Here is a 9,639-nt window from a genome sequence, read left to right on the forward strand (position 1 = left end):
TTGTCACGTGACCGGTTTAGAGTTTATATAATGTGTTTATGTTTCCGCACAAATGGAAAGTTGTACGCTGACAGGATATTTTCCTCGAGATATGTGTTTTTCAATTATTTGCATTGACCGATTGTTCCCAGAACAATGTGTAAGTGTTGATATGTCTTTTAATACTATGTTTTAGCATTTTTGTAGCAATCGTTGTAGTTTTGTTTGTTTTTATAGTCAGGTACATGTGCACTTATGTCTTTGACTACTGAAACTTGTATACTTCTAGGTGTTATTTGCATAGATAGGTTTTCTATTTCCTTAGTCCAACTATCACCGTGCAAAATTCACTGTTTAATTATAACTTTATTTTGGACTTTACTTTTAAAATTCAACATCTGTTTCGTAATATTTTCTCACAGTTTGTTTCTTACAAAGTTACTTATTTATTTATTGATTGACACTTTTCGGACTCAATATGTGATTTCAAAGAGACAGAGTGCCATGTCTCAAGGACTGTTAATCTCTTAAAACAACATTGTGCAATTATCAGTTTTTCATGTCTTGGAGATCAAAGACTCATTGAGTTTATTTAATTATTTTATATCTGCGAACCTTTCACTCAGCTTACTTATGTCATCACCTGTCAATTTATACTCATTGTTCAGATTCTTATAAATAATTATGTACAATTGTCAATCGGCAGTCTGGAATACGGCGGCCAGCCTCGGCCACGTCCGACTCACCCAGAGTCTTGAGTCCGGAGGCCACTACTGGCCATATCCGACTTGTTTGTAAAATGTCTGTCTGTTAAAATGTTTTAATGTTGCCATCGTTGAATCTCGGCCAATAAATACGGAATCCTGCATCAATTGCCTGTTTATTTCTCTGGAACTGTATACTGGTGGACCTTTGGAAATACGGCAAACCTACCCTTCGTTATTACCCTACGGCCCACAGCGCGCCTACACCCTATACCCTATACGCCAACATTCCCTCACCCCGTCCGTACTGCACCCGGCGGATATACAGCTCCAGAAGAATTCTCTAGCACCGTGCAAATCTACGCGGTCACAATTGGTGGATGAATCCTAAGGGTAACAACGCCCGGGGCTGCTGCATATATTTTGCAGTAGTCAGATCCTGGACCTCTTCAGCCAGCGAGTTTCCCCCATCGAACATCAACTCATTCTCAACGTAACAACGATGGACAACAAAAGTTCCAGCCATCACGAACAATGCAGACAGATTTCTCTGTTCGTCACTAGGAAACATCGGTCATCTGTAAAAACTTCAGCTGTCCTCAAACGTCCGTCACCGGTGTAAAAAAATCAAAGAACAGAGGAAGAAATGTGATTTTCCATTCAAAACACGAGGACGTGTTTTCCCCGGAGCGGTGGGAAACTATCACCGTGCAAAATTCACTGTTTAATTATAACTTTATTTTGGACTTTACTTTTAAAATTCAACATCTGTTTCGTAATATTTTCTCACAGTTTGTTTCTTACAAAGTTACTTATTTATTTATTGATTGACACTTTTCGGACTCAATATGTGATTTCAAAGAGACAGAGTGCCATGTCTCAAGGACTGTTAATCTCTTAAAACAACATTGTGCAATTATCAGTTTTTCATGTCTTGGAGATCAAAGACTCATTGAGTTTATTTAATTATTTTATATCTGCGAACCTTTCACTCAGCTTACTTATGTCATCACCTGTCAATTTATACTCATTGTTCAGATTCTTATAAATAATTATGTACAATTGTCAATCGGCAGTCTGGAATACGGCGGCCAGCCTCGGTCACGTCCGACTCACCCAGAGTCCGGAGGCCACTACTGGCCATATCCGACTTGTTTGTAAAATGTCTGTCTGTTAAAATGTTGCCATCGTTGAGTCTCGTCCAATAAATGTGGAATCTTGCATCAATTGCCTGTTTATTTCTCTGGAACTGTATACTGGTGGACCTTTGGAAATACGGCAAACCTACCCTTCGTTTTTACCTTACGGCCCACAGCGCGCCTCAACCTTATACCCTTTACGCCAGCATTCCCTCACCCCGTCCGTACTGCACACGGCGGATATACAGCTCCAGACGAATTCCCTAGCACCGTACAAATCTACGCGGTCACATAAGCCACATTGCTGCTGGTGACTGTGTCAATGTTTATACAGAGTTGATAGAACTGGTCAATGTTTAAACAGAGTTGATAAAAGTTAATAAGAAAAATTATGCCTGGATGTGAAGCAAAATTCTGTACTGTCATGAGAGGACAATGATTCAGTATATTTCTATAACTGTACCTTAGGTAACTATATATGATTTGTGCAAAAACTGAATAGATAGTTTGTACAAAGATTTGTACAAAGATTAATGTTTACATTAATAAAATGCTGCTTGTTGATTTCAAATAAATGTAAAAATGTAATTTCGTTGTGGGTTTTCTTACCGTTACTTTTTATTTAAATGCTCTAGAAATCTTTTTCTGTGATTTGTTTTCATCTTATTTAGATTAGATCTTGATGATACGTACTAGTATGCCGGTTCGGTTTATGCTGTCCGCTAGAAGAATAACAGAAATAAGTCATATTTCAAAAATCAGGATGCTCAGCAATGCATCTTGTGTGCTCATTTATGTAGCACACATAATGTTCAATGTTCATAATGCATCATTCTGAGATTTGAAATCTTAATCTTCCTCCATATACCCTGTTTCAAAATGACAACTCTTTACATCCATTTCAAATTTAAATTCTCATTTCGATGATGGCATTTTATCTTTGTTACTAAGCGTGTGTAAAAATGCAATGTGTCTCACTGACGTCAGCATCGGTGCTGCCTCTCTTAGATGCTTAGAGATAACCCAGCAGGGAGGTAATGATTTTAACAACAAGATAGCGCCGAATGGATTGTAAGAATTAGTTATTCTAAGTGGAATATCTTCTTACTAAGGAAAGCTGTGTCTAAATGGTTTTCAGATTTCATTATATACATCAAACTGACAAATTAAAACCCTTGATTATTTTTTCATGTTCACCCCCCTTAAACTACGACAGATTGAAAATAATCCGTAGAAAAAAATTTGTAAACATTGAATAGATTGTGCTCCTCGTCCGTATGAATAAATGACATATGCATGAAACGGGAAAGTTTAATGGGGGCGATCCCCCCTCTTCAATTACTTTTTAATTGGAAATTCTTATTTGGGACAGAGATAAAATTTATAGTAAGTTGACCAAAAGAACCGTCGAAACTAAGAGATACGACGTGCGGGATATCATCTAGTGTAATTAGAACTCAAGTAGTGACTTGTTTTTTGAGAACTTTTACAAAGGTTAAATCAAATTCTGATCACATGATCTAGCTTGACAACTGTTTAAAAGTTTTGAAAAAGGCAGTTTCTTGATTCATTACTTGGGAAAAATCACCAGCAACTTATTTTCTAGATCTGTGATCTGCATGTATACACACTTGCTCACAAATATTTTTTCCAACAATATTCTCTCCTTAACAATACTACATCGTAGCTTTGGTTGTTTTATCATGCGACAAACTATTTTCCAGCGAAGACAACATCTGGTTAAAGAATGAAGTTTCATAATCGTCGCAAACAGTTATCTTTAGAAATTGATTTTAACCCTTAAAATGATTACTTGAGAATTTGAACGCATGATAAATGGGGAAAGAATAAAAAAATAAGTTCATCCCATGAGAAATTTATCTGCTGAAACGTCAACATTTCACATAAGAAAAATTAATTCTCCATATAACTAAAATCAACACAACTCGTTAACTGGAAGAAAATCATTTCTAATTCCCATCACGTGATTTTGGGAAAAACTTTCTCTTTTGAAAAATGACATTATTTATCGATGGACCAAACGAGATAACATGTAATTTTAGGAAAAACTGTCTCAACTGAAAAATGACTACTGGTATTTGTTTATCGATAGACCAAACAAGACAATAATCCCTCCATCAGCCGAGAAAAAAATTTCCAAACGAATTATGATACATATTTTGGAGACATTTTGTATCAAACTGAATTATATTTAAAAAAAAATCTGTATTTTATCCTTCTACAGCCGATATCGGTCCTTCACAGGGCTGACTTTCGTCAACTTCATTGACAGCTACCTGGTCACATCCTTCCTGTATTATCTTGCAGGTATCTGGGAGTTCTATTATAACAGTTCCAATGCTGCAAAAGAAATCACAAATATTTACATACGTATTAATTTTTCTTTTAACCAATGTATTTAGAACACCGTATTTATCAATCATAAGTTATATTTTATGATAATGGTTCCAATATGTAAATATACATGTATAGTTCTCTTGTAACTGATGTGCTTATTTATAAGATATATTTCCTTGGAATGCTTGATATATCCATTTATAGTTTTGGCATATCAATATAAAAAAACTTGGAAAAGTGATTTAAGAATCTTTTTTAAACTTTGATTTTGGATATTTACATGTACGTGCACAACAGGACGAATTATACTAATATAACTCTTTACAATTATTTTGCTTGAACACGTGCATTCTTAGCAATGTTCATGCATGTTTTGCTGCATGATTGAGGATTTCAGTGATTTTAAGACTAAATGGAAATGTTTTGTGACTTATGAATTCTTTTTTCTTCAGAATTAAAGAAAGCTTAAAAATTCCCAAGGTGAATGTTACTCGCTTAAAAAAATGAAAATCTATGTATTATTCTAAGCAAATAAATTCGCCTTTTTCCACAATCTTTTCTTAAGTTCTAACTTTTATGTTCGTTTTAAGAAAATTTGAAAGTTCTAATTTCTAAAATCATCTCTGAACCCCATCGGTGCCCTTTTCCTGACATCCAGGGGTCGAAAAGAAATTCAAAAGATGACGGACATACAGACGGACAGGATTGAAAGAGAGAAACTCACTTGTGCTTACAGCCTAAGTGATCTTAAAAGCAGTGATACATTAAATCATTAATATACTTGTAAGCTGTCTTTAATCGAAACAGTATTATATTTAATACATTTGTTGAAATCAAAGCCCCAGGGTTAGAAAAATATAGACAGGCTGACCTCATACAAAGAGGTATTCGATTGATTATTTATTTTAGAGAAACTGCCAAAAAAGTTTTTAGTGCACACATATCTTAGAGCTAAATCTTGGCATCATCAACGCATCAATTAATATAATTATCAAATAATACATGGCATGCAGAAATATAATTTTTCATCCTATGGATAAAACCACAAATAATTCTCACATAGCTGATATCATTTAATCATATTCTTTAAATACCTAACCATGATTGAGATGTAATGATATTAGATAATTTTAACATTATGCAACAATTAATTCCAAATCTTTAGGCCTTAAGATATCTTGTTTTCACCTAAAGCGTTTCTTTTTCTCAATTTTATGTAGGTGGAGCTACCTAAAGATAAACAAGAGTGTTACTTACTCACAACAATCCAAATCTCCAGTACTAAGACATGAACACGTGTAACACTTTGGACCTGTTGTGTTTTCATACGTTGTATTCAGTGCTATGATAGATCCATTATACTCACAATCGCGTCCTTAAATAGAGAAAAAAAAGTTTTCAGTATAATTATCATTTAAAGAGACTTGGACACGATTTAAGCTTAAAATTTTTAAATTTATTTTTTCCATTTTCAATGTTTATAATGGATTATATGTGTATTTTTAATGCTTTATCAAAATAAGAAAGTCGGATATTAAGTTAAAAGCAAGAAACAGAGTTTGGAATTCTTTGATTTGTAAACAAAGCTCGAGCCTTGTTATTAGTTTCAATCAATTGTTGCTTTCTTCTATTAAAAATTTATACACATTGAACAAGTGTGTCTTGTTTCTTACAAGTTTTATTTTATTTTTTTTTTGGTCAAAGAAATGGTAACTTCATACTTTATATAATTGTAAACAAATATAAGACTTGAGCTTTGTTTACATAACGATGAGTTTATCTCTCTTATAACTTATATTATAACATTCAAGTTGTGGTCAGTCATTCAAAATGTGCAAGTAAATCATTTTATATCTAAAAATATAGAAATAAAATTTTTGATATAAAATCGTGTCCAAGTCCCTTTAAGGCATTATAACTAACCAGGGAAACCGGGGAAACTAGTCTTTTGTTCATATGTACTCTGGAATTCGGATTCTAATTTTTAATGGGAAAATAAGCCCCTTTGGACTTACATATTTGCATGAAAGTCTGCTCTGTTAGCAGTTTTTTTACCGTGTTTTCCAAAGGAAAAATCCGGTTATTTTAAAAAGGTGAAAATGGCAGGCGGATGGACGGCTACCAAAAGCATACCCCTATTGCACGGATTACACCTACAGTTTTCAATATGTGAGAGGTATGCATATTACTTGGATTTTGATTTTTGATCATTTATTTTAAAAAAAATATCAGCTGTTATACTCGATTCATTGTTTTGCAAAATATTGCATATAGGGTACCCATATTTTACGAATAACTTCTCCTACAGTTTTCAAAATAAGTTATGATAATAAAGTTTTAAAATTGTGTGAACTGTCCGAGTAATTCCGAATAGAAAAGGTGTCAGCATTCTCTCAATAAATGTTCGTAAGAAATTTGTTTTCTTTCATTTTTTCCTGGTAAAAACAGATGAAGAGTAAATGCAGCTACCATGAATATTTTTCCTTGTATTAATTGCAATTGAACTTCTTCGACAAGTATGCATATTTTCGTTAAAATTCACCAGAGCGTGACGTGAACAGCAACCCTGGACAAACTACATAGCAGTCCTTTTCTTCAAAAATACCATTTTTGTATCTTCAAACAGGGATAAAAAGAAAATACTCACCATTTCCTGTTGCTCCCCAGCAAGCAGCATCAGAATAAACATACAGAACAAAAAGAATTGAGACAACCAGAATTACACACTTCATCTTATGAGAACTTCTCCTCCAAATGCAATTTTCATGATTTTATACGGTGTTTATTTTGCATCGCAATAAGCTAAGCAATCTGTCGGAAACGTGTGCCATTAATGAATTACAAAAAAAAATGCAAAAGTTGTGCTGATAGCAAGCATTCATCATCTAGAGGTCGGTGCGTTGCATATATAATGAATTTAATGAATCGTTCCTTTTTCCAAAAATTAAAGTTTGATTTTTTGAAAACTTCAGCGCTTTTAAATTGAGGCTAATAATACGTTTAATTTCAACCATTAAATTTTACCTCCCTAGAGCATTGTGGCTGCAGATCTTATTATATTTTGATGTTAGGCTTAGTGGCGAGTAAGCCAGCCGATCCAACATCTATGTTTAATTATACTGCAATCATTCGACATTACAATTAAAGATTGATAATGACGATTGATTATATAACATTTTCGGTTCATAATATTAAACTGTTGCTTAATGTTTATAACCATTTGTATGATTAATTGTTTTCCCCATTGAGGTTTGCTGGTTAAACAGTACCTGCGCAGTTGCACAACCTGCTTGGGTTTAAAACTAAGTTCAATAGAAATGTTTCTTAATATTTATTAATTCTCCCATTAGGAAGCAAAGGGCAGTAAAAAAAAATTACGGATATCATTAATGGTATTGTCGGCACGATAGAGATGTTCGACATCTTTTATTATTGAATACTTGTGACAGAGCTGAAGACAAATCCCAAATAAACGAAAATTACATCAATCGGGTTTGTTTTTGTTTCCACCCGATTTTCGTACAAATGCATTTTATAAATAAGTAAGAATAATAACAAAAATATGTTAATTGACAACCGACTGCTTTATATCCTTTATTTTAAATTTTTTTAAGCAATGAAAATACAAATCATAATAACACAAAATCGTATGGGTTCTTTTAATGTTTTTTATCTATTAATTATTAGTCCCCTACCGGTTTCACCGGAGGGGACTATAGCTTTACTCTGCGTCCGTCAGTCCGTCCGTCTGTCTGTCCGTCCGTCCGTCCGTCAGTCTGTCCCACTTCAGTTTTCCACACTTTTTTTCTTTATGCGTTTAAGGAATTACATTAAATTTGCAGAACAGCTTCAAAATGTCAAACTACAGATCAAGTTTACACTTTTGTAGCGTCTGGTTGACATATTTTAATCAACTCTCTTATGCACTTACTCGGGCAAACCGAAAGTGAAACAGTGTTTGGACCTAAGCACAAATCCATACCGCTGACAATACTTAGTTCCTGAAAATAATCGATAAATTCAGATGCAATGTATTCTGAAGCATTGTTTTTCAAGAAAACCTATTTATTAATACCATGAAAATAGTAAGATTTTAAATGGTACAAACAGTTTAGATATTTTTTGAAGTCGCCAGACTTCAATGTACTTGTCTCGTTCAACCAGACGCTCGGCTGTCTCCGTTAATATCCGACAAAACAGAGAGTCTCTCTTGCTTGTCGGAGATATACGGAGACAGTTGAGCGTTTGGTTGAACAAAACTAGAGTTCAATCTAGCCTGGATCCATACAATTTCTCAGAAATATTTCGATTACTGATACTACTTGCCATGCAAAATCACATATCGGTGATTTTAAAATAAATGATAATCGATAAAATCAACTCCCGTCAGTACTTCAGTACTTTGATTAATGATCGGGTTCGGTATGTATTGAATAAACGAGGAAAGTATGTAGTCAGTAATAATATCGTACATTATTTGTACCATACCTTTTATTGATTCTAACAAACAAATAAGTTCTGTAAAATAGTGTCAAGCATTGTGTTATAAATCTAATCGACAGGGTTTTTTTTTGGTATTATTACAATCGGGTTCGTTATCGGGTTGGTCTGTTGAAGAGTAAGGGGTAGAAAAAGATATTCTGCATAACAGTGCATTGTTTTCACAAATTTCTACCAGCAAATACTTAATGGACTTGGCGAAATTACAAGAGATAAAATAAAGAGTATTATTTTACCCATTTTTTTATTTCATTTCTATATCAAGTATGTAGTTTGAATTTCCTCTATCCTTTTATCTCTGATTAAAGCATACTATCTCGTTTATTATAGTTTTGAAATAGATGTATGCTTCTAAGCTTTCATAGAAAAATCCAAACCGGTAGGGGACGTGTATTGCTTATGCAATACTCTCAGAATGCTTGTTAGTCCCCTAACGGTTTCGTTGGAGGGGACTATAGCTTTCCTCTGCGTCTGTCTGTCCGTCCGTCTGTCTGTCTGTCCCACTTCAGTTTTCCACACTTTTTTTCATTATGCGTTTGAGGAATTATATGAAATTTGCTGAACAGCTTCAAAATGTCAAACTACAGATAAAGTTTACACTTTTGTAACGTCTGGTTGACATATTTTCGAGAAAATTAATTTTCTATATTCAATTTTTTTAATGTTCAGGTTCGTTATCGGGTTTGGTGTGTATTGAATAAACGAGAAAAGTATGTAGTCAGTAATAATATCGTGATTTACTTGTACCATTCCTTTTATTGTTTCTAACAAACAAATAAGTTCAATCTGTAAAATAGTGTCAAGCATTGTGTTGTAAATCTAATCGACGGGGTATTTTGTATTATTACAATCGTGTTCGCTATCGGGTAAGTCTGTTGATTCAGGGAACAGAAGACGGTAAGAAATGATATTCTGCATTACAGTGCAATGTTTTCACAAAATTTTACCAGCAAATACTT

General features: G+C 33.8%; 1 long non-coding RNA gene across 1 annotated transcript; it reads right to left on the reverse strand.

The window, feature by feature from the left end:
• Positions 1-4,040: 4,040 nt before the first annotated feature.
• On the reverse strand, positions 4,041-7,021 carry LOC136276598 (uncharacterized). Its single transcript, XR_010715121.1, has 3 exons — positions 6,828-7,021; positions 5,438-5,555; positions 4,041-4,183 (listed from the first exon to the last, which is right to left on the reverse strand). It is a non-coding gene; the product is annotated as an uncharacterized lncRNA (long non-coding RNA).
• Between the last annotated feature and the right edge of the window lie 2,618 nt (positions 7,022-9,639).

The sequence above is a fragment of the Magallana gigas genome, chromosome 6 (assembly GCF_963853765.1).
Source record: "Magallana gigas chromosome 6, xbMagGiga1.1, whole genome shotgun sequence".
Lineage (NCBI taxonomy): Eukaryota > Metazoa > Mollusca > Bivalvia > Ostreida > Ostreidae > Magallana > Magallana gigas.